At 38.4% G+C, this 22,709-nt stretch overlaps 1 non-coding gene across 1 annotated transcript; it reads left to right on the plus strand.

Moving 5' to 3' along the window:
• The first annotated feature begins 420 nt into the window (after positions 1 to 420).
• Positions 421 to 491, plus strand: LOC131832896 (small nucleolar RNA SNORD36). Its single transcript, XR_009354240.1, has one exon. It is a non-coding gene; the product is annotated as a small nucleolar RNA SNORD36 (small nucleolar RNA).
• Positions 492 to 22,709: the final 22,218 nt, after the last annotated feature.

The following is a 22,709-nucleotide window of genomic DNA, read 5'->3' on the forward strand; positions in this document are numbered from 1 at the left end:
CCTGGAAATTGGGCTATTGATAAGGTAACTTCTTTGTTTGTAAATCTCAAGGACACTTGCAAACCAAGGGAGACTCCTGTCTTGCAGGATTGTGATCTCAGCAAGTTAACCATTTATCATTTTCCTTCAACTTGTTCAGCTTCTTTAAAAAATAAGGAAAATGTTAAAATGAACTGTAGTGAGATACCAGTCTTGCTGGATTTGCAAAGATCAGAGTTTGGAATTACAAACTTACTATGGAGAATTAGCAGGAAGTCTTCCTTAAACGTTCTTTCTAGTTAGGTCATTTAGGGCAAGGCTTGGAGATCAAACATATCAAAATTTAAAATACGCTTTGAACCACTTTGAATATACTTCCTAGAAATTATTCTGTAGATATATTTGTACATAACGTATGTGCAAAGCTATTCATTACAGCTTATGAAAGAAAAAGATTGGTTCACATGGAATCTGTGAAGAGTAAAATTTGAGCTTTTTAACCCTGAATCATAGCTGGCCCACAGTAGAGCTGCTTTTGTGAACTGAGTGTTCATGCAAATTGAGTGTGTGTTCTAGGGTTAATGCTGTCACCACCTTAGTGGCAAACAATAGAGCTCAGCGGGTAGTAATTGCACATGATGTGGATCCCATTGAATTAGTTGTCTTCCTTCCTGCCCTGTATTGTAAGGCAGGGATTCCTTATGCCATTATCAACAGGAAGGCCAGCCTGGGGCATCTAGTCCACAACTAGGCCTGCACCACTATCACATTCAGACAGTTTAACCCAACAGACAAAAGAGCTCTGGCTAAGGTGGCCAAAGCTTTCAGAACCAATTCCAGTGACAGATATGACGAGATTCATTGTCACGAGGGAGGCAACATCCTGAGTCCAAGGTTGGTGGTTTGCATTTCCAAGTTGAAGGAGGAAAAGGCTAAAGAACAGGCCACCAAACTGGGCTAAGTGTGTGCTGTTGAATTTTCTGTACATAAAAGTAATAAAAAGATCTCTTTAAAAAAAAGAAAGAAAAGAAAAAGTTTGGGAAAATATTAACTGTCCATGAACAGAAGACAGGTAAAATATACTGATTTACATCCATAGCATGGAATTATTATAAACCTGTTAAAAAGAATAAGACACATCTATAGATACTAATATGTAATATTTTTGGAATATTTCATTAAGTATGATAAAAAAAAAAAGTTCAGACCGGTATAGATAACATACTATTATTAAAATAATAATAATAATGAGAGATTATAGCCACTTCACAATGTTGATCCTCTTCAGCCAAAAGCTACCAGAAATACCTGTAGTTGAACAAGTTGAGTTCTTTTATTTTTTTTTATTTTATTTATTTATTTATTTTTTAAAGATTTTATTTACTTATTTGACACACAGAGAGAGAGAGATCCCAAGTAGGCAGAGAGGCAGGCAGAGAGAGAGGGGGAAGCAGGCTCCCTGCTGAGCAGAGAGCCCGATGTGGGGCTCCATCCCAGGACCCTGGAATCATGACCTGAGCCGAAGGCAGAGGCTTTAACCCACTGAGCCACCCAGGTGCCCCAAGTTGAGTTCTTTTATTTTGGGTTGTTTTTTTTCCCTCCTTCATACATCATGAGGGAACTCTCTTAGAGAGTGTGAGAAAGGACTTCACTTTGGTTGTGTGATTTTGAGGGTTCCAAGGAAGTGGGGGCAACTATATGATTGGGAATCTTAACAAATTTTGCCTATGGGGAGGGCAGCCTATTGGAAGATAAAGCTATAATTACATGAAGTCTAGGTTATCCACTTGGTCTTTGCTGATATGGGTGGGGGTGGGGTCATAGTTTCTTCTAAGGTAAATAGGTTATTTTCTAAAAGTTTTCTGTCCTACTAGGCTTCCCTTTTCCTGGTGCTTTGGCTCAAGGAAGCAGCTTTTGTTGGGACTTTTTCTATAGGTGCCCATTGGTAATTCCAGGCCTGCTGGCTTCTCCAGCACCCATTCTGGTATATGTTCAGCAAAAAGAAAACCCAGAGAACTCATCACCATGTTGTTTATTGGAGCCTGATGTCCTTAGCTATAAATTGGAAAAGTATATCCATCTACTCCATCTTCCTGAAAGTGGAAATCCCCTGGATATATTTTTGCACTGTTGCAATTTTTTTTGTCATAAGCAGGCATCATCCGTTCAAAGAAATAAATACATACAGAGACACATACGTTGCTCTTTCAGAACTGGTAACTGCAAAATCCCTATGACGAAAATAAAGGAGAACAAAGGAATAGAGGATAGCTGAAGTAAGTAAAGCTGCTTGGTTAGGGTGGTCAGGAAAAACCTGACATGAGCTAGAATCAGAAGCCGGTCTTGTGAAGAACTGAAGGAGAGAAGAGGAAGAGTAAATGCAGAAGACCTGAAATAGGAATGAGCTTGACATAATCCAGGAACAGAGAGAATTCTATAATCAGTGGAAACTTGGGACTATCATCTTACTTATTGTCATAGTGAAAAGAATTAGCCGACATTCATAATGGAAGTATGCCTACTCATCAGCTGAAACTGTAGGTTCAATACAGATTCAAGAGTTTAACAAAAATCCATGAAAGAATTCTGCAAGAACTAATATGTTATGTGGAATTTACAATAAGGAATATTGTCTACATTATTATTTATAAGTCTGTGCAATATATCCTTTATATTGGTAAAATTTATTCTAAAATGTATGTATGTATAAATATGTGTATGGGTATATAGAGCCTCAAAGAAGAGTAAAATCTAGGAATAAATTTAAGAGTCATCAGTTTTGGGGTGCCTGGATGGCTCAGAGGGTTAAAGCCTCTGCCTTTCGCTTGGGTCATGATCCCAGTGGGATAGAGCTCCAAGTCAGGCTCTCTGCTCAGCAGGGGGCCTGCTTCCTCCTCTCTCTCTGACAGCTTCTCTGCCTACTTATGATGATCTCTGTCTGTCAAATAAATAAAATCTTAAAAAAAAAAAAAAGAGTCATCAGTTTTTAGATGGCAGTCAAAGCCATTTAACCAGATACAATCAGCTAGAAACAGTGTGTGCGTGTAAACAAAAATAAGTTCAAGACCAAATCCTGGGCATGTGAAATGGTATTGCCAATGTGGTAGAAGGGAAACCAGGAGAAAATGCTGTGTTGGAAACCAGGTAGGAGGAAGGGGTCAACTGAGTTGGACTTAGCAAAATTAATAACTTCAACAAGAGCACATTTAATAAGTTGTTGATGTCAAGAGCCAGATTGGATTAATTTAAATAGTCAGATAGCATTTCTATTGCCAATCAAGATTTATGCAAAATGCACTTTGAGTTTTTCTTCTAATTATGAGAACTTTAAAGTAGAAAATTCCTTAAACTCCCAGGTTTACCTGGTAATTGGAGAAGATTTCTTCCTTTAACTTGACTCTATTTTGAGTTCAACCCTAACTGCTTACCCTTCTCCACAGTTATTATTTGTAGCAAAGTTTGCAAATTTATGGCCTTATGACCAGATTTTGCCCATAGATGTATTTTGTTCAGCTATTTAATGTTGGCTCACACAGGTTTTCTACTTGAAAAGAATTCCTATCTTTTAGGAATACATATTTCGGTTCTATCCTGCTTATCCTTCCCTTCCCCCATCATCCTTAAGAATCTTTCCACAAGACCATTCTGTTTTCTACACACTACTTACAAAACTGTATAATCATTGAATTATTTACAAAGAAGATGATGTCATGTCGATAGATTAAAATAATCCACTGTTTGTGCAGTGGTGGGAGGGCAGAGATTTGGTGGGGTGTGGATGAAACAAAATTGGGTATATGTTGAAAATTATTGAGGATGAATGAGTACCCAGTATTCTTTATTTGTATATGAATGAAATTTTCTAGAATATCAATATTTTTTTTAAATGTGGAGGGAAAACTAGGATAGTTCTTATCCTCAAAGAACTTAACACACAACTTGAGAGGGCACTCTATTCAAAGAGTTAGAACTCAGAAAGTGAGGAGAGAAGAGTGGGTGTTGGTAGAGGGCAGATGGCACACAGATGTTTAAATAAAGTTATACCATGTCAATGGAGGAAGCTGAATTGCAGTGTGGTTCAAGCAGAGCAGGAACAAACAAGCATGGAGGGTTTTGTGCCTATATCTGTGTGCTATCTCTTATAGGTGTTTTCTCATTTGCTATTCATACATTCTGTGAGGTGAGTAGGCAAAAAACTCGTTCTGGAACAAGTTAAGTTCCTTGTTTTGGGTCACAAAACCGGTAATAGGAACCTTTTGGGAGAGTAATGTCACTGAAAAAGCCAGCCCACAGTGGCCTGAGAAAGAGATGACCAGAGACCAGAGACCTCCTACCAGCTAAATAAGACCTACAGGAGGTATACTTAAATGTTTCATTTTGTTACTAACATTTGAAAACCGTGAATGATAAACAAAAACTTTTGATTTCTGGCTTCCTTAAAGAAGCCAACATTTAGCATCACAGATGCTGCACTCCCTTCACAACAAAGTCATTGCTGCCCTCTTTCTGTGGGACTTGAGCTCTCATTTTTGCCAGAGTCCTCTTCACTCAGTATTTTATTGCAAATGCTCTGTTTCATTTTGTGAATTATGGCCTATATAAGTATTTGAGTTCATTTATATACTAATTATATCAACCTGGAGTGTTATGACACACTAGTGTGGGTCTGATCAGTGAGAGAGAAAAGCAGAGAGTCATAGAACTCCATGTGATTTGTCCACCACATGTTGAGAACTACGGTTCAAACCACTTCTCTGGTTTAATTAATTCTATATTCTATGCCTATTGTAATGTCTCATGCAGAGTTTTCTTGTGCTGTAAGTGCTAAGTGCCATATGAATGAGTGGTGTGATAATAAATGCTCAGGAATTCAGAGGCACAATTATTTTTGCAGTCATTAAGACAAAGGATCTTTTAAAAGTTGGGTCAAAATTTTGTAAGAGAAGAAAAATCATTCCAGATTGGAAAAACAAAAAAGGAAAAAGGCATGAACTGAGGAAAGTACAAAATATGTGCAAGGAGTAGGAAAGCAGAATAGTATATGAAGCTCCTTCATCTAAGAAACTCTAACTCAGGATTAGATAGAATCACAGAAATGGTAAAACTAGAAAGGAACTTACAAATCAAGTTACTTGAAACCCTTCTTCTCATTGACAACAAGCAAGGTTTTGAGAAGTTGGGTGATTTGCTAAAAGGCACATAGCTAATTAGTGAAGGAATTGAGTTTAGATCTTCTGATTTCTAATGCTCTTCCTTGATGTTTCCCTTTAGTATGGGTTATTAACATTATAGGAAAGGAGAGAAAAGTAAGAGTTGCTGCTGAGTTCTGGATATAGTATTTTTTTTTAAAGATTTTATTTATTTATTTGACAGACAGAGATCACAAGTAGGCAGAGAGAGAGGCAGGCAGAGAGAGAGAGAGAGGAGGAAGCAGGCTCCCCGCTGAGCAGAGAGCCCAATGCGGGGCTTGATCCCAAGACCCTGGGATCATGACCTGAGCTGAATGCAGAGGCTTTAACCCACTGAGCCACCCAGGCGCCCCTGTATATAGTATTTTTAATGACCTCAAATGGCAGTCACCCTTTTCCTTTCGTCACTCACACTTCAAATTCTCAACCAGAAATTAAACCCATGAAAGTGCTCAGGGAACCTGACAAGTAGAGCAGAGAGTAAAGAGTAGTTGATCTAAGGGCACCCAGCTTGCTCAGTGGGTGGAGCTGATGACTCTTGGTCTCAGATTGTAAGGTTGAGACTCACACTGAGTGTAGAGATTATTACTTAAAACTAAAGTATTTTTAAGCTTCATTTATTTATTTTAGAAAGAAACAGTGCAACTGGGGCAGGGGATGTTATAGAGGGAGAGGGGAGACTCCTCACTGAGAGCTTGATCCCACCACCCTGAGATCATGACCTAAGCTGAGTCAGACACTTAACAGACTGAGCCACCCAGGTGCCCCAAATCTTTTTTTTTTTTTTTTTTTAAGATGTATTTGTTTGAGAGAAAGAAAAAGAGCTAGCAGGGGGAAGGGCAGAGGGAGAGAATTTCAAGCAGACTCCCTGCTAAGCACAGAGTCTGACTTGGGGCTCAGTCCCAAAACCCTGAGATCTTGACCTGAACTAAATGTTGGGTGCTCAACAGACTGAGCCATCCAGGTACCCACACAATAAAATCTTAAAAAAAAAAAAGTTTATCTATCATACTACTTTCTGCCCTTATGTCATTACGTTTGCCCTCATTCAAGGGTGATCGGCCCAACTTCTAAATTATACACGACTACCATGCTTAGTAAAGGGAGAAGAAACATGTTCCGGCAGGCAAGTCTCAGGCTCAGCCTTTACAGTAATAAGGATTGGAATCTGAAAATAATAGTCTCAATGTTGTGTTAAAGAACTTGACAGACTACCTCTGGCTCTAGGTGATTTCTGGAGGGCACTGAGGGAGTATGTGCTTAGCATTAGCAGCATCTTCTATAGTGAGATAATGTGTTTGTCATAGGAGCAAAAGACAAGTTTTCCCAATTAAAAAGAGGAAACAGTATCACCAAGGAGATGAGATGAGTAGAATCAAACCAGAAACCTAGAGTCATCTTTTGCATTACTTCTTCCTCCCTTCCCCCAACTTACTGTACCCAAAAGGAAATCGGGTGTCTTCTTTTCATCTTTCCCTCTCAGTAGATGTAAAGATAGATTGCATACTTATCAAAGATAGCCAAGGAATTTGGAGGGTGATCATACAGTTTGGCTCGTGTGTGCCCACATCACACTCTTCCTGTGCACAGTTTTCTTATTAGGTGACAAAATCAAATCTTACTCAAAACTTTGAATCTATTGTTATTTTCCATACAACCACAGCAGGATCTGTCGTAACCTGAATGAGGGTGCTTTAGGATGAGAATGAATATGCATAGTAAAACATCTTCCTTCCCTTTCTCATCAATTTAATTACTTTAACAATCTTTTCCTTCTCTCTTCTCTAAAGCAACACTACCTGAAAGCAGGCATTTCACATTTCTTGCTTGAATTATCTTGGCAGTCTCCTAACTGGCCTTCTTGCCAGTCTTACTTTCTTGTTTCACCCCGACTCCCACTCAGCCCATTCAGTATGTACTCTCAGAATGCTTTTTCTTTTCTTTTTTTTTTTTTAAAAGATTTTATTTATTTATTTGTCAGAGAGAGAGGGAGAGAGAGCGAGTACAGGCAGACAGAATGGCAGGCAGAGGCAGAGGGAGAAGCAGGCTCCCTGCTGAGCAAGGAGCCCGATGCGGGACTCCATCCGAGGACGCTGGGACGAAGGCAGCTGCTTAACCAACTGAGCCACTCAGGCGTCCCGTCAGAATGCTTTTTCTAAAACCCAACTCTGATGTAATCATCCCTTAATACACTACTTCAAATACTTCCATGATTCACCATTTATTTCTGGGTAAAGTTAAAAAGAGTCTTCATGATCTAGCCAGCCATGTTTACTTCTCCATTCCCATAACCCTTGTGCCTTACTCCCAACTTCTAAATTCCAGATGTAAGAAACCTTCTTTGGTGCCTCATATATACCACACTTTCTCACTGTTCAGTGCCATTTTCTGTGCTCTTCCCTACCTTTCATTATCTGGAAAACTACTAGTTTTCATTCAGGAATTCAAGGATACTTACCTTTCACTATTGGTTTGCATCAGTGATCAAATAACATATTTGTATATCTCTTAAAATTTATCACTTGTGGGTGGTCTGGGTGGCTCAGTCACTTAAGCATCCAGTTCTTGGTATCAAATCAGTTCATGATCTCAGGGTGGTAGGATTGAGCCCCACCTCAGGCTCTGCACTCAGCATAGAGTTTGCTGGAGATTATCTACCCCCACCTCTGCTCCAACCCTCGCTCACACTCTCTCTTGCTCTTTCTCAAATAAATAATAAAATCTTAAAAACAAAACAAAACTTACTACTTGCAGGGTGCCTGGGTGGCTCAGTTGATTACACATCCAACTCTTGATTTCTGCTCAGTCATTATCTCAGGATCATGAGATGGATCTTTGCATTGAGCCCCATGTCAGAGTCTGAGCCGGGTGTGGAACTTGTTTAAGATTCTCTCTCTCCCTGTGCCCCTCCCCCACCAAGGCACACATATTCTCTCTCTCTCTAAAAAAAAAAAAAAAAAAAAAAAAAAACCAAAAAAACAAAACACACACACACACACAAAAAAAAAACAAAAAACTTACCACTTGCATTATAAATGTCGATTTACTTTCTGTCTTACAGAATAGACTAGTATTCTTCATACTCAGATCCTGACCATTTGCATTCTTATCAAGTACTCAAGATAATTTATGTTCCCTCTGAACTCTAAGAATCATTTTACTATATTAAGAGCTTCCTAAGGGGAAAAATTTTTTTTCTCTATAATTCTAGTGCCCAACATAGTACCTAGCATGCAGGTGGTATTCAATAAGTAACTCTTTTTTTTTTTAAGATTTTATTTATTATCTGCCAGAGAGAGTGGCAGGCAGTGGGAGAAGCAGGCTCCCCTGCTGAGCAAGGAGCCTAACACAAGACCTGAGCTGAACCAGACACTTAACCAACTTAGCCATCCAGGCATCCCTTAATAAGTAACTCTTGAATTAATTAATTAATACACATGTTTATGTTTTGTCTACTCCTTCACAGAGACTTTATCAGGTTGCCACCTTGGGTAATAAGACTCATTGAAAAATTGTTCCCTGTGCCAGTGGTATTGGAAATTGGAAATCTTGGTGATCTGCCAGTCCTCCAGCCAAGTGACTATTAAATCTGACCTGTTGGTCTATTTTTTTTCACCCTTTATGGCCTTTAAGCTTTTTCCATGAAAAGTATTTAGTCTTACTGATTTTGTTAAAGAAGTCTAGAAGAATGGTTCTCAAACTTAAATATACCAGAAAGACCTGGAGATCTTGTTAAGAATAGAGATGACTGAAGCCCAACTGCATAGATTCTAATTTAGTATGTGAGAGAAGAAAGGCAAAGGTCTCTATTTTTAATAAGATCTTGGAGAAAAAATGATCCCCTATAAGAAATAAATCTACATATTCTGTAGAAAAAAAAGTTGACATTTCTACAAATTGGTAGACACTTATGTTTTATTTCCTTTAAAGAAAGCCTGTGGTCTATTTTGAAAGAATTTACCAGCACACTTTACAAATAGCTCTTGAAGTTTAGCATTGCTGTATTTTGACTTCATTGGCTTGTCTAGTAACTTACTGTACCCAAAAGGAAATCAGGTGTCTTCTTTTCATCTTTCCCTCTCAGTAGATGTAAAGATAGATTGCATACTTATCAAAGATAGCCAAGGAATTCGGAGGGTGATCATACAGTTTGGCTCGTGTGTGCCCACATCACACTCTTCCTGTGCACAGTTTTCTTATTAGGTGACAAAATCAAATCTTACTCAAAACTTTGAATCTATTGTTATTTTCCATACAACCACAGCAGGATCTGTCGTAACCTGAATGAGGGTGCTTTAGGATGAGAATGAATATGCATAGTAATACATCTTCCTTCTCCTTACCTCTCACACACTGCCCAGGAGTGGCATGGTGATCATAGCCATGGAACCATTTTCAGAATAAAAGATTTATCATTTTATACAAGGGTCATAAGCTGAATCAATCTGTCCCTCTGTCTAGCTTATTGTCTCCCCTCTGGACTCTTCTATCTACCCTAGATGGTGCCAGGAAAAGACATCTTTTATCTTATTTGTCCCAGGCTGGGATGGATTTTGTCATGTCACTCTCTTGATCAATAATGAGAAAGGAGCTCTACTCTGCTAAATCCAGCATGAGCCATTACGGATGCCAGAATGTAAAAACGCTTTAAAAGTGGAGTCAGAATACTCAGAATCTTTTTAACGTTGTTTTTGATGATACCTGGGTACATAATGATCTGAAAATCCAAGGGGAACCTGGGAGAATTCCTATCACAGCCAGATGGACTCAAAATATCTTTCTGAACTACAGTCTCTCATGCTATTACTAGAAATGAAATAGTTCTAAAATACAGAAGAGCAATTCCATTTTACAGACTACAAAAATATACCAATACAGAAAACAGATGATAAAATCGTGGGTTTTCTGTTTATCTGTACTGTAAGTAAAATTCTGATGGATTTATAAGTATAGTTTTTATAAATTTAGATGTCAAAGTTTTTTGGATTGGAGAGTTTTATAGAAATACCTTTCTTGGGGAGGAGTCAAGATGGCGGAGAAGTAGCAAGCTGAGACTGCTTCAGCTAGCCGGAGATCAGCTAGATAGCTTATCTAAAGATTGCAAACACCTGAAAATCCATTGGCAGATCGAAGAGAAGAAGAACAGCAATTCTGGAAACAGAAAAACAACCACTTTCTGAAAGGTAGGACCGGCGGAGAAGTGAATCCAAAGCGACGGGAAGATAGACCCCGGGGGGAGGGGCCGGCTCCCGGCAAGCGGCGGAGCAACCGCGCACAAAATCAGGACTTTTAAAAGTCTGTTCCGCTGAGGGACATCGCTCCAGAGGCTAAACCGGGGCGAAGCCCACGCGGGGTCAGCGTGGCCTCAGGTCCCGCAGGGTCACAGAAGGATCGGGGGTGTCTGAGTGTCGCAGAGCTTGCGGGTATTGGAACGGGAAAGCCGGCTACAGAGACAGAGCCGACAGTAAGCTCGCAGCTCCGTGTTACCTTGAACCGGTCGCAGGCTCGGTGAGCTCGGAGCGCGGCCGGAGGTCAGGCAGACGGGAGTAACTGGGCGCTGTTCTCTGAGGGCGCACTGAGGAGTGGGGCCCTGGGCTCTCGGCTCCTCCGGGCCGGAGACCAGGAGGCCGCCATTTGTATTCCCGTCCTCTGGAACTCTACGGAAAGCGCTCAGGGAACAAAAGCTCCTGAAAGCAAACCCGAGCGGATTACTCACCCCGGCCCCGGGTAAGGGCGGTGTAATTCCGCCTGGGGCAAAGACACTTGAGAATCACTACAACAGGCCCCTCCCCCAGAAGATCAACAAGAAATCCAGCCGAGACCAAGTTCACCTACCAAGGAGTGCGGTTTCAATACCAAGGAGAGCAGCAGAATTCCAGAGGAGGAGAAAGCCAAGCACGGAACTCATGGCTTTTTTCCTGTGATTTTTTTAGTCTTGCAGTTAATTTAATTTTTTCTTTTTCATTTTTTTTTTTTCTCGCCTTCGGGTAAAATTTTTTTTTTTTTAACTGTTACCTTTTTCTTTTTTAACGATTTTTTACTAGTTTATCTAATATATATATATATTTTTTTACATTTTTCTTAGGTGTTTTCTTTTTTTAAAAAAATTCTTTTCTTTTCTTTTCTTTTTTTTTTTTTTTTCTTTTTTCTTTCTTCCTTTTTGAACCTCTTTTTATCCCCTTTCTCCCCACTCACGATTTTGGATCTCTTCTAATTTGGCTAAAGCATATTTTCCTGGGGTTGTTGCCACCCTTTTAGTATTTTACTTGCCCCTTCATTTACTCTTATCTGGACAAAATGACAAGACGTAAAAATTCACCACAAAAAAAAGAACAAGAGGCAGTACCGAAGGCTAGGGACCTAATCAATACAGACATCGGTAATATGTCAGATCTAGAGTTCAGAATGACAATTCTCAAGGTTCTAGCCGGGCTCGAAAAAGGCATGGAAGATATTAGAGAAACCCTCTCGAGAGATATAAAAGCCCTTTCTGGAGAAATAAAAGAACTAAAATCTAACCAAGTTGAAATCAAAAAAGCTATTAATGAGGTGCAATCAAAAATGGAGGCTCTCACTGCTAGGATAAATGAGGCAGAAGAAAGAATTAGTGATATAGAAGACCAAATGACAGAGAATAAAGAAGCTGATCAAAAGAGGGACAAACAGCTACTGGACCACGAGGGGAGAATTCGAGAAATAAGTGACACCATAAGACGAAACAACATTAGAATAATTGGGATTCCAGAAGAAGAAGAAAGTGAGAGGGGAGCAGAAGGTATACTGGAGAGAATTATTGGGGAGAATTTCCCCAATATGGCAAAGGGAACGAGCATCAAAATTCAGGAGGTTCAGAGAATGCCCCTCAAAATCAATAAGAATAGGCCCACACCCCGTTACCTAATAGTAAAATTTACAAGTCTCAATGACAAAGAGAAAATCCTGAAAGCAGCCCGGGAAAAGAAGTCTGTAACATACAATGGTAAAAATATTAGATTGGCAGCTGACTTATCCACAGAGACCTGGCAGGCCAGAAAGAGCTGGCATGATATTTTCAGAGCACTAAACGAGAAAAACATGCAGCCAAGAATACTATATCCAGCTAGGCTATCATTGAAAATAGAAGGAGAGATTAAAAGCTTCCAGGACAAACAACAACTGAAAGAATTTGCAAATACCAAACCAGCTCTACAGGAAATATTGAAAGGGGTCCTCTAAGCAAAGAGAGAGCCTACAAGTGGTAGATCAGAAAGGAACAGAGACCATATACAGTAACAGTCACCTTACAGGCAATACAATGGCACTAAATTCATATCTCTCAATAGTTACCCTGAATGTGAATGGGCTAAATGCCCCTGTCAAAAGACACAGGGTATCAGAATGGATAAAAAACCAAAACCCATCTATATGTTGCCTCCAAGAAACACATTTTAAGCCCGAAGACACCTCCAGATTTAAAGTGAGGGGGTGGAAAAGAATTTACCATGCTAATGGACATCAGAAGAAAGCAGGAGTGGCAATCCTTATATCAGATCAATTAGATTTTAAGCCAAAGACTATAATAAGAGATGAGGAAGGACACTATATCATACTCAAAGGGTCTGTCCAACAAGAAGATTTAACAATTTTAAATATCCATGCCCCCAATGTGGGAGCAGCCAACTATATAAACCAATTAATAACAAAATCAAAGAAACACATCAACAATAATACAATAATAGTAGGGGACTTTAACACTCCCCTCACTGAAATGGACAGGTCATCCAAGCAAAAGATCAGCAAGGAAATAAAGGCCTTAAATGACACACTGGACCAGATGGACATCACAGATATATTCAGAACATTTCATCCCAAAGCAACAGAATACACATTCTTCTCTAGTGCACATGGAACATTCTCCAGAATAGATCACATCCTTGGTCCTAAATCAGGACTCAACCGGTATCAAAAGATTGGGATCATTCCCTGCATATTTTCAGACCACAATGCTCTAAAGCTAGAACTCAACCACAAAAGGAAGTTTGGAAAGAACCCAAATACATGGAGACTAAACAGTATCCTTCTAAAGAATGAATGGGTCAACCGGGAAATTAAAGAAGAATTGAAAAAAATCATGGAAACAAATGATAATGAAAATACAACGGTTCAAAATCTGTGGGACACAACAAAGGCAGTCCTGAGAGGAAAATATATAGCGGTACAAGCCTTTCTCAAGAAACAAGAAAGGTCTCAGGTACACAACCTAACCCTACACCTAAAGGAGCTGGAGAAAGAACAAGAAAGAAACCCTAAGCCCAGCAGGAGAAGAGAAATCATAAAGATCAGAGCAGAAATCAATGAAATAGAAACCAAAAAAACAATAGAACAAATCAACGAAACTAGGAGCTGGTTCTTTGAAAGAATTAATAAAATTGATAAACCCCTGGCCCGACTTATCAAAAAGAAAAGAGAAAGGACCCAAATAAATAAAATCATGAATGAAAGAGGAGAGATCACAACTAACACCAAGGAAATACAAACTATTATAAGAACATACTATGAGCAACTCTACGGCAATAAATTTGACAATCTGGAAGAAATGGATGCATTCCTAGAAACATATAAACTACCACAACTGAACCATGAAGAAATAGAAAGCCTGAACAGACCCATAACCAGTAAGGAGATTGAAACAGTCATTAAAAATCTCCAAACAAACAAAAGCCCAGGGCCAGACGGCTTCCCGGGGGAATTCTACCAAACATTTAAAGAAGAACTAATTCCTATTCTCCTGAAACTGTTCCAAAAAATAGAAATGGAAGGAAAACTTCCAAACTCATTTTATGAGGCCAGCATCACCTTGATCCCAAAACCAGACAAGGATCCCACCAAAAAAGAGAGCTATAGACCGATATCCTTGATGAACACAGATGCGAAAATACTCAACAAAATACTAGCCAATAGGATTCAACAGTACATTAAAAAGATTATTCACCACGACCAAGTGGGATTTATTCCAGGGCTGCAAGGTTGGTTCAACATCCGCAAATCAGTCAATGTGATACAACACATCAATAAAAGTAAGAACAAGAACCATATGATACTCTCAATAGATGCTAAAAAAGCATTTGACAAAGTACAACATCCCTTCCTGATCAAAACTCTTCAAAGTGTAGGGATAGAGGGCACATACCTCAATATCATCAAAGCCATCTATGAAAAACCCACCGCAAATATCATTCTCAATGGAGAAAAACTGAAAGCTTTTCCGCTAAGGTCAGGAACACGGCAGGGATGTCCATTATCACCACTGCTATTCAACATCGTACTAGAGGTCCTAGCCTCAGCAATCAGACAACAAAAGGAAATTAAAGGCATCCAAATCGGCAAAGAAGAAGTCAAATTATCACTCTTCGCAGATGATATGATACTATATGTGGAAAACCCAAAAGACTCCACTCCAAAACTGCTAGAACTTATACAGGAATTCAGTAAAGTGTCAGGATATAAAATCAATGCACAGAAATCAGTTGCATTTCTCTACACCAACAGCAAGACAGAAGAAAGAGATATTAAGGAGTCAATCCCATTTACAATTGCATCCAAAACCATAAGATACCTAGGAATAAACCTAACCAAAGAGACACAGAATCTATACTCAGAAAACTATAAAGTACTCATGAAAGAAATTGAGGAAGACACAAAGAAATGGAAAAATGTTCCATGCTCCTGGATTGGAAGAATAAATATTGTGAAAATGTCTATGCTACCTAAAGCAATCTACACATTTAATGCAATTCCTATCAAAGTACCATCCATCTTTTTCAAAGAAATGGAACAAATAATTCTAAAATTTATATGGAACCAGAAAAGACCTCGAATAGCCAAAGGGATATTGAAAAAGAAAGCCAACGTTGGTGGCATCACAATTCCGGACTTCAAGCTCTATTACAAAGCTGTCATCATCAAGACAGCATGGTACTGGCACAAAAACAGACACATAGATCAATGGAACAGAATAGAGAGCCCAGAAATAGACCCTCAACTCTATGGTCAACTAATCTTCGACAAAGCAGGAAAGAATGTCCAATGGAAAAAAGACAGCCTTTTCAATAAATGGTGCTGGGAAAATTGGACAGCCACATGCAGAAAAATGAAATTGGACCATTTCCTTACACCACACACAAAAATAGACTCAAAATGGATGAAGGACCTCAATGTACGAAAGGAATCCATCAAAATCCTTGAGGAGAACACGGGCAGCAACCTCTTCGACCTCTGCCGCAGCAACATCTTCCTAGGAACAACGCAAAAGGCAAGGGAAGCAAGGGAAAAAATGAACTACTGGGATTTCATCAAGATCAAAAGCTTTTGCACAGCAAAGGAAACAGTTAACAAAATCAAAAGACAACTGACAGAATGGGAGAAGATATTTGCAAACGACATATCAGATAAAGGACTAGTGTCCAGAATCTATAAAGAACTTAGCAAACTCAACACCCAAAGAACAAATAATCCAATCAAGAAATGGGCAGAAGACATGAACAGACATTTCTGCAAAGAAGACATCCAGATGGCGAACAGACACATGAAAAAGTGCTCCATATCACTCGGCATCAGGGAAATACAAATCAAAACCACAATGAGATATCACCTCACACCAGTCAGAATGGCTAAAATCAACAAGTCAGGAAATGACAGATGCTGGCGAGGATGCGGAGAAAGGGGAACCCTCCTACACTGTTGGTGGGAATGCAAGCTGGTGCAGCCACTCTGGAAAACAGCATGGAGGTTCCTCAAAATGTTGAAAATAGAACTGCCCTATGACCCAGCAATTGCACTATTGGGTATTTACCCTAAAGATACAAATGTAGTGATCCAAAGGGACACATGCACCCGAATGTTTATAGCAGCAATGTCCACAATAGCCAAACTATGGAAAGAACCTAGATGTCCATCAACAGATGAATGGATCAAGAAGATGTGGTATATATACACAATGGAATACTATGCAGCCATCAAAAGAAATGAAATCTTGCCATTTGCAACAACGTGGATGGAACTAGAGCGTATCATGCTTAGCGAAATAAGTCAAGCAGAGAAAGACAACTATCATATGATCTCCCTGATATGAGGAAGTGGTGATGCAACATGGAGGCTTAAGTGGGTAGAAGAATAAATGAAACAAGATGGGATTGGGAGGGAGACAAACCATAAGTGACTCTTAATCTCACAAAACAAACTGAGGGTTGCCGGGGGGAGGGGGTTGGGGAGAAGGGGGTGGGATTATGGACATTGAGAAGGGTATGTGATTTGGTGAGTGCTGTGAAGTGTGTAAACCTGGTGATTCACAGACCTGGGGATAAAAATATATGTTTATATAAAAAATAAAAAATTTAAAAAAAAATAATAAAATCTTTAAAAAAAGAGAAAAAAAAAAGAAATACCTTTCTTATTTTATAATCAAAGCCAATGATAAAATAATATTTAATTTAATAGAATAGCTTTTCCAACCTAGTTTTGCTGTAAAGGAACTATTTAATAAAAGCAAAGGTTTTGGTATAAGACCCTAGCTGTAGACCACGTGCAATATATACCCATTTATTTTATATTGTACTTTTAAAAAATTAGATATGAAATACTAATTTGACCGCTTGCTTTTATGATTTGATTTAGGCTGTTTAACAATTTCTTCAGGGAAACATATTCTTTTATATATATTTTCTCCAATTATGGCAACATCTTTGCCTGTCCTAATTCATATCCTACTGAGATTATTAAGTAGGGAATATAACCTGAAAAGAACAAAAAGAGTTGCCAACCCTGAAACCTTGATTTGAAAAATGTATTAATAATTGCTTTCTAAAAATGAATGCTTTTTTATCTTGTGCCACATTAAAAAAAGTGTTAATAGAAACCTTAGGAGAAAAATTTTTACTGAATTTCTTCAATTATACCACTAGATGGCAATATCTTTGTTTCCTTGTGATTGCCCTACACTAACGGTTCTTGAAGCAAACTACTAGTATGTTTTAAAGCTCTGACCTCAGCTACCAAACTTCTGTTCCTAAATTTTAAAGAAAGAAAACTGCAGAGGTGAAAACCCCAGGCCAGTTAAAGAGTACTTTCGTGTGTTTGAGTTGTAGTAAATTAACATCCTTCCCTAATAACCACAGAAGTCCCTGAGTCCCTTGGTTGAAAAGGATAGGCTTCGCTTTGGAGCACACCTACTTTCAAGATTCTAGACTTGTAAGGAGACCAAGTACAGAAAGACACCGCTGAACCAGCGCTCTTGAATCTACCTTCATTACTTTCAACTACTTTTTTTTTTCTGAACTAGTTTTACCATCCAAAATCTTTTTCCTCTTTGTGGATTAAAAAACACAGAAAAGGGTGAAAGGAAGGGTGTGAGGGCAGATAAACCTTCTGGGAGATTCCTTTACGACAGATAATTTTACAGATTGCATGCAAAAACTATAGTCATTATAGTCAAAATAACTTTTTTTTTTTTTAACTTCATAGGACAACTTTTATTTTTAACTCGTTCCCACTATTCTGGTTCATATTTTTTTATACAGATAATTTTTTAACCTATTTACCATCACAGTGAGATGTCCAGTACATCAAATTCCATAATAATCTTCTAACCTGAACTTTTTGATACATACACCTGTGTTTTTCTTTTTTTTTTTTTTATAAATTTTTTATTTTTTGTTTTTTATAAACATATAATATATTTTTATCCCCCGGGGTACAGGTCTGTGAATCGCCAGGTTTACACACTTTACAGCAAAATAACCTTTTTACCTCAAAATTATTACCACTAATTTTTGTGTAATTTAAGTTTACATATTTAGTAATCTGTGTGTCTTTTTTATTTGGAACTATTGAAATATAATAAAAATGTCAGGTATTTAACTGCTAAGGTATAATATTCAAAAAGAAACAGACACTTTTTACTCCATTTAAATATAAGATCAACACATGTGAAAGATTTTTTTAAAGATTTATTTATTTTAGGGGCACCTGGCTGGTTCAGTGGGTTAAAGCCTCTGCCTTTGGCCTGGGTCATGAGCCCAAGGCCCTGGGACTGAGCCCCAAATTGGGCTCTCTGCTTGGCCGGGAGCCTGCTTCCTCCTGTCTCTCTGCTTGCTTCTCTGCCTACTTGTGATCTCCGTCTGTCAAATAAATAAATAAAATCTTTGAAAAAAATAAAAAAATTTAAAAAATAAAGATTTATTTATTTTAGAGAAAGAAAGAAACTGGTTAATAAGCTATGGAGCAATAAAATTTAATATTTGTGGTAATCTTTTCTACAGGAAGAAATAAATTTTATATCTGCAAGACAAATTTATTTGCATTGCCATTTACAGAATTATCTGTATTACCATCAGTTTTGTGTCAGTGAATTTCTACTGTATTAAAATGTAAAATAACTCCTCAGTAGAAAGTGATCAAAGATACACAACTTTATGTAATCAGATAATTACCAGAAATCTGCAATACTTTGTAATCTCTTCTGTTCCTTCTCAAGTAATCAAAAATTTTTCCTAACATTACCATTTTTAAAATAATTATGTTGTGGGATGAGCAATATAATTAAAGAAAGAGCTATAATATTCCATGTACTGCAATATTAGGGCAAACCACAAGGAGGCCTTTTTTTTTTTTCCACTAGATTTCCTACACAAATGGTTAAAAAGACAATGATTAAATCAGGAATGCTATCATTAAGATTTGGAATAATTATTACCATTAACAGACAATGGATTTCCTTAATTCTAGAAGTAGATATCAGAGGAAAAGAGTAAAGAATTTTTCCTAAATCAAAGGAGAACAGAAATGACTTATCTCCCACTTGACTCACTATTTTAAGTGTGATATGGTGCCACAATAATTGGGAATGTGGAAATGTGTCTCAATTCCTCCAGAGATTAGATGTGGAAAAAAGTAAGGGAATACAGAACATCTCATGAACTAAGTAAAAAAGATTAAAGTTTGCAAACACAAATGCCTATAAAGGCAAGGCAGATAAAAATGAGTAAAGTGAGAGGGGGGATATAAAACAGCCAACAGTAGGGAAACTATGGCAGATTGGGAAGCTTATATGCCACCTAAAGAGAGAAACTACTACTGGGTCCAGTAATTGGTGCTATATGGAAATACAGATCCCAAAAAGCAGATTTTCATCTTTCTGAAGAGAAACAAGAAAACCAAATTGTTATATGGATTCTCCTGAATTTTTTTAGAATCTGATCACTTAACCAACAAATACATACGTACATAAATACATGAATAAACATGATGTGTTTTTTCTTTCTCCCCCCAAAAACTTTCCCTAAGAGAATTTTCTCGAATCTCTCTCCCATTTGAAGTTTGTTGAAGGGGCAAGTTCTGAGGAGTAAGAGTGTAATTGGAGAAGTAGGGGCAAGAATTGAACTGCATTGATAAGCAGGTAAATAATAAGTATGTGTAAACTGTGAGGCAACTGTGAGACACTGGAAATGGGTTCCTTGGGGGCTTGAACATCTCATAACTTAGGAAAAACTTGAGCATCAAAGATCAGTTATATCACTTTTTCTGGCCCCAGTGCTGCAGTGCTGAGGTCACTGAATGGAATCTATAAATATTTGCTGATTGAGTTGTCATTCAGATAACAAGTGGAAGGATCAGTATGGCAACATTAATTTTTTTGTCAACCTTTTTTGTAACTCAGATGCTGTGTGTGTACACTGTCTTAATTCCTTAAAATCAGCAGGGAATAAAGGTGTGAAAGAATTTTTAACAGATTCCAGAACAGAACTGGGGATATATTATCACCACAGCCTGTTTTACTCCTTTATTCCCTAAGGATGTCACAAAACTGTAAATAATGTGTATTTTAACTTGCCACAGGCTTAGTAAGGACTTTTAGTAGGTCCTAACCACCACCACCTGGAGACACCTGACCTAAACTGAACCAATCAGATTCTTTTTCTTGAGACTTTTGGTTAGAGATATGAGCCAATGAGTGAGAAGATGCTAAATACTTAAATGAAAGGTCAGGATAAGACCTACAAAGGACAGAAAATCAAAGCTAAGCACAGGTAACTTATAGGGGAGCAGAGATGCCACAAGTAAACCCAGAAGCACAGAGAGATGCAGAAGCCAGAAGAAAGGAAAAGTTGGGTTTTTGAAATGACCAGTTTTCTCCTTTAGATAAAACTCTCTTTACTGATGCTAATTTGAGTGTGCATTTGTTACTTGCAACCATACAATTAATAATCTCTGTCTGCTAGTCGTAGCACAACCAGATGCAGGAAACTCGTCCTTGGTAGGTTGGAAAGACTTTGTTAATGTGACCTGAGAACATGGTGTGGTTTCCATGGTGATTCTTACAGCAGATTCCCCAGTGCTTTTTACCTACAACTCTGAAGCTTAAATTAAAATGTTGCTAAAAAGAAATGAAATAGAACCTCAGAGTCAAGTTGAGTTTTCCTTGGCATGTCCTATGTAATTCTATCAACATAGATGTATTTCTATTAAAAATATCAAACTCTTGGGGAGCCTGGGTGGCTCAGTGGGTTAAAAACTCTGCCTTCAGCTCGGGTCATGATCCCAGGGTCCTGGGATCAAGCCCCGCATCAGGCTCTCTGCTCAGTGGGGAGCCTGCTTCCCCCTCTCTCTCTGCCTGCCTCTCTGCCTACTTGTGATCTCTCTCTCCATCAAATAAATAAATAAAATCTTTTTTAAAAATATCAAACCCTTGGGGCGCCTGGGTGGCTCAGTGGGTTAAGCCGCTGCCTTTGGCTCAGGTCATGATCTCAGGGTCCTGGGATCGAGTCCCGCATCAGGCTCTCTGCTCAGCAGGGAGCCTGCTTCCCTCTCTCTCTCTCTCTGCCTGCCTCTCCATCTACTTGTGATTTCTCTCTATCAAATGAATAAATAAAATCTTTTAAAAAAAATATCAAATCCTTGCTAACTGCTGGGCCTACATTTCAAGGTTGTAGTTTTTACAGTTTTAGCCATAATAAATATCATTTTACTATTTAAAAATTAGTCCATTTTATTGCCTACTTAATAATCAAGCATTTTTAAAAGTTTTAAGTAGCCTATATAGCTCAGTGGAAACAAATCACCTCAATATAAATGTGTTCTTCTGGATTCCTTGATCAATGATTCAGTTACTTTCTTTCTTTCCCTCATTGTATCTCATTTTTCACAATAGCTTACCATAATAACTCTCTGACTTGATAATATAGAACACATTTCCAATATTTTTTTTAAAGATTTTATTTGTTTATTTGACAGACAGAGATTACAAGTAGACAGAGAGGCAGGCAGAGAGAGAGAGAGAGGGAAGCAGGCTCCCTGCTGAGCAGAGAGCCCGATGCGGGACTCGATCCCAGGACTCTGGGATCATGACCCGAGCCGAAGGCAGCGGCTTAACCCACTGAGCCACCCAGGCGCCCCATTTCCAATATTTTTTACTTACAAATTCATTTGTATATTCTCACAGTATTTAGTTTAGTATGACATATTTTGTAAGTATTAAATAAATAAGAATTAAAATAAATGATAAAGGATGCATATATAAGCACAAAACAGTTTCCCCCCCTAAGTTTTATTTATTTAAGTAATCTCTGCACTTCATGTGGAGCTTGAACTCATGACCCCGAGATCTAGAGTCATATACTCTTCCAACCGAGCCAGCTGGGTACCCCTAAAAGAGTTTTTGTTTGTTTGTTTGTTTGTTTTTAAAGATTTTACTTATTTATTTGACAGAGAGAAATCACAAGTAGATGGAGAGGCAGGCAGAGAGAGAGAGAGGGAAGCAGGCTCCCTGCTGAATAGAGAGCCCGATGTGGAACTCGATCCCAGGACCCTGAGATCATGACCTGAGCCGAAGGCAGCAGCTTAACCCACTGAGCCACCCAGGCGCCCCCAAAAGAGTTTTTTATAAACATTTTCTCAACTCTTTTACAAGCAAGTAACTTTTTAATTATATTTAACTATACCAACTGTGTGGACAATTATGTTATATGTAATTCAATTTCATTATATTATTTTGCTATGAACTAACAGTATACCAATAAGAACAAATAAACTCTTCAGCTTCTCTACCTCTAGTAACAAGCTTCACTGCACATTAGTTTTTTTGGCTTTATTTTGTTGTTGTTGTTGTCTTAGTTGTTTCAGATTATTTTATTTTATTTTTTTAGTTAACATATAATGTATTATTTGCCCTGGGGGTACAGGTCTGTGAATCATCAGGCTTTCACAGCCTGATGTGTGAATCATCACACATTTCACAGCACTCACCATAGTGCATACCCTCTCCAATGTCCATAATCCATCCACCCCATCCCTACCAACCCATCCCCCAGCAACCCTCAGTATGTTTCATGAGATTAAGAGTCTCTTATGGTTTGTCTCCCTCCCGATCCCATTTAGTTTCTTTTTTTTCTTCCCTACCCCCCACAACCCTCCACCCTGCCTCTCAGATTCCTCATATCAGAGAGATCATATGATGATAATTGTCTTCCTCTGATTGTCTTATTTTGCTCAGCCTAATACCCTCTAGTC

The sequence above is a fragment of the Mustela lutreola genome, chromosome 5, assembly GCF_030435805.1.
Source record: "Mustela lutreola isolate mMusLut2 chromosome 5, mMusLut2.pri, whole genome shotgun sequence".
NCBI classification, from domain to species: Eukaryota; Metazoa; Chordata; class Mammalia; order Carnivora; family Mustelidae; genus Mustela; species Mustela lutreola.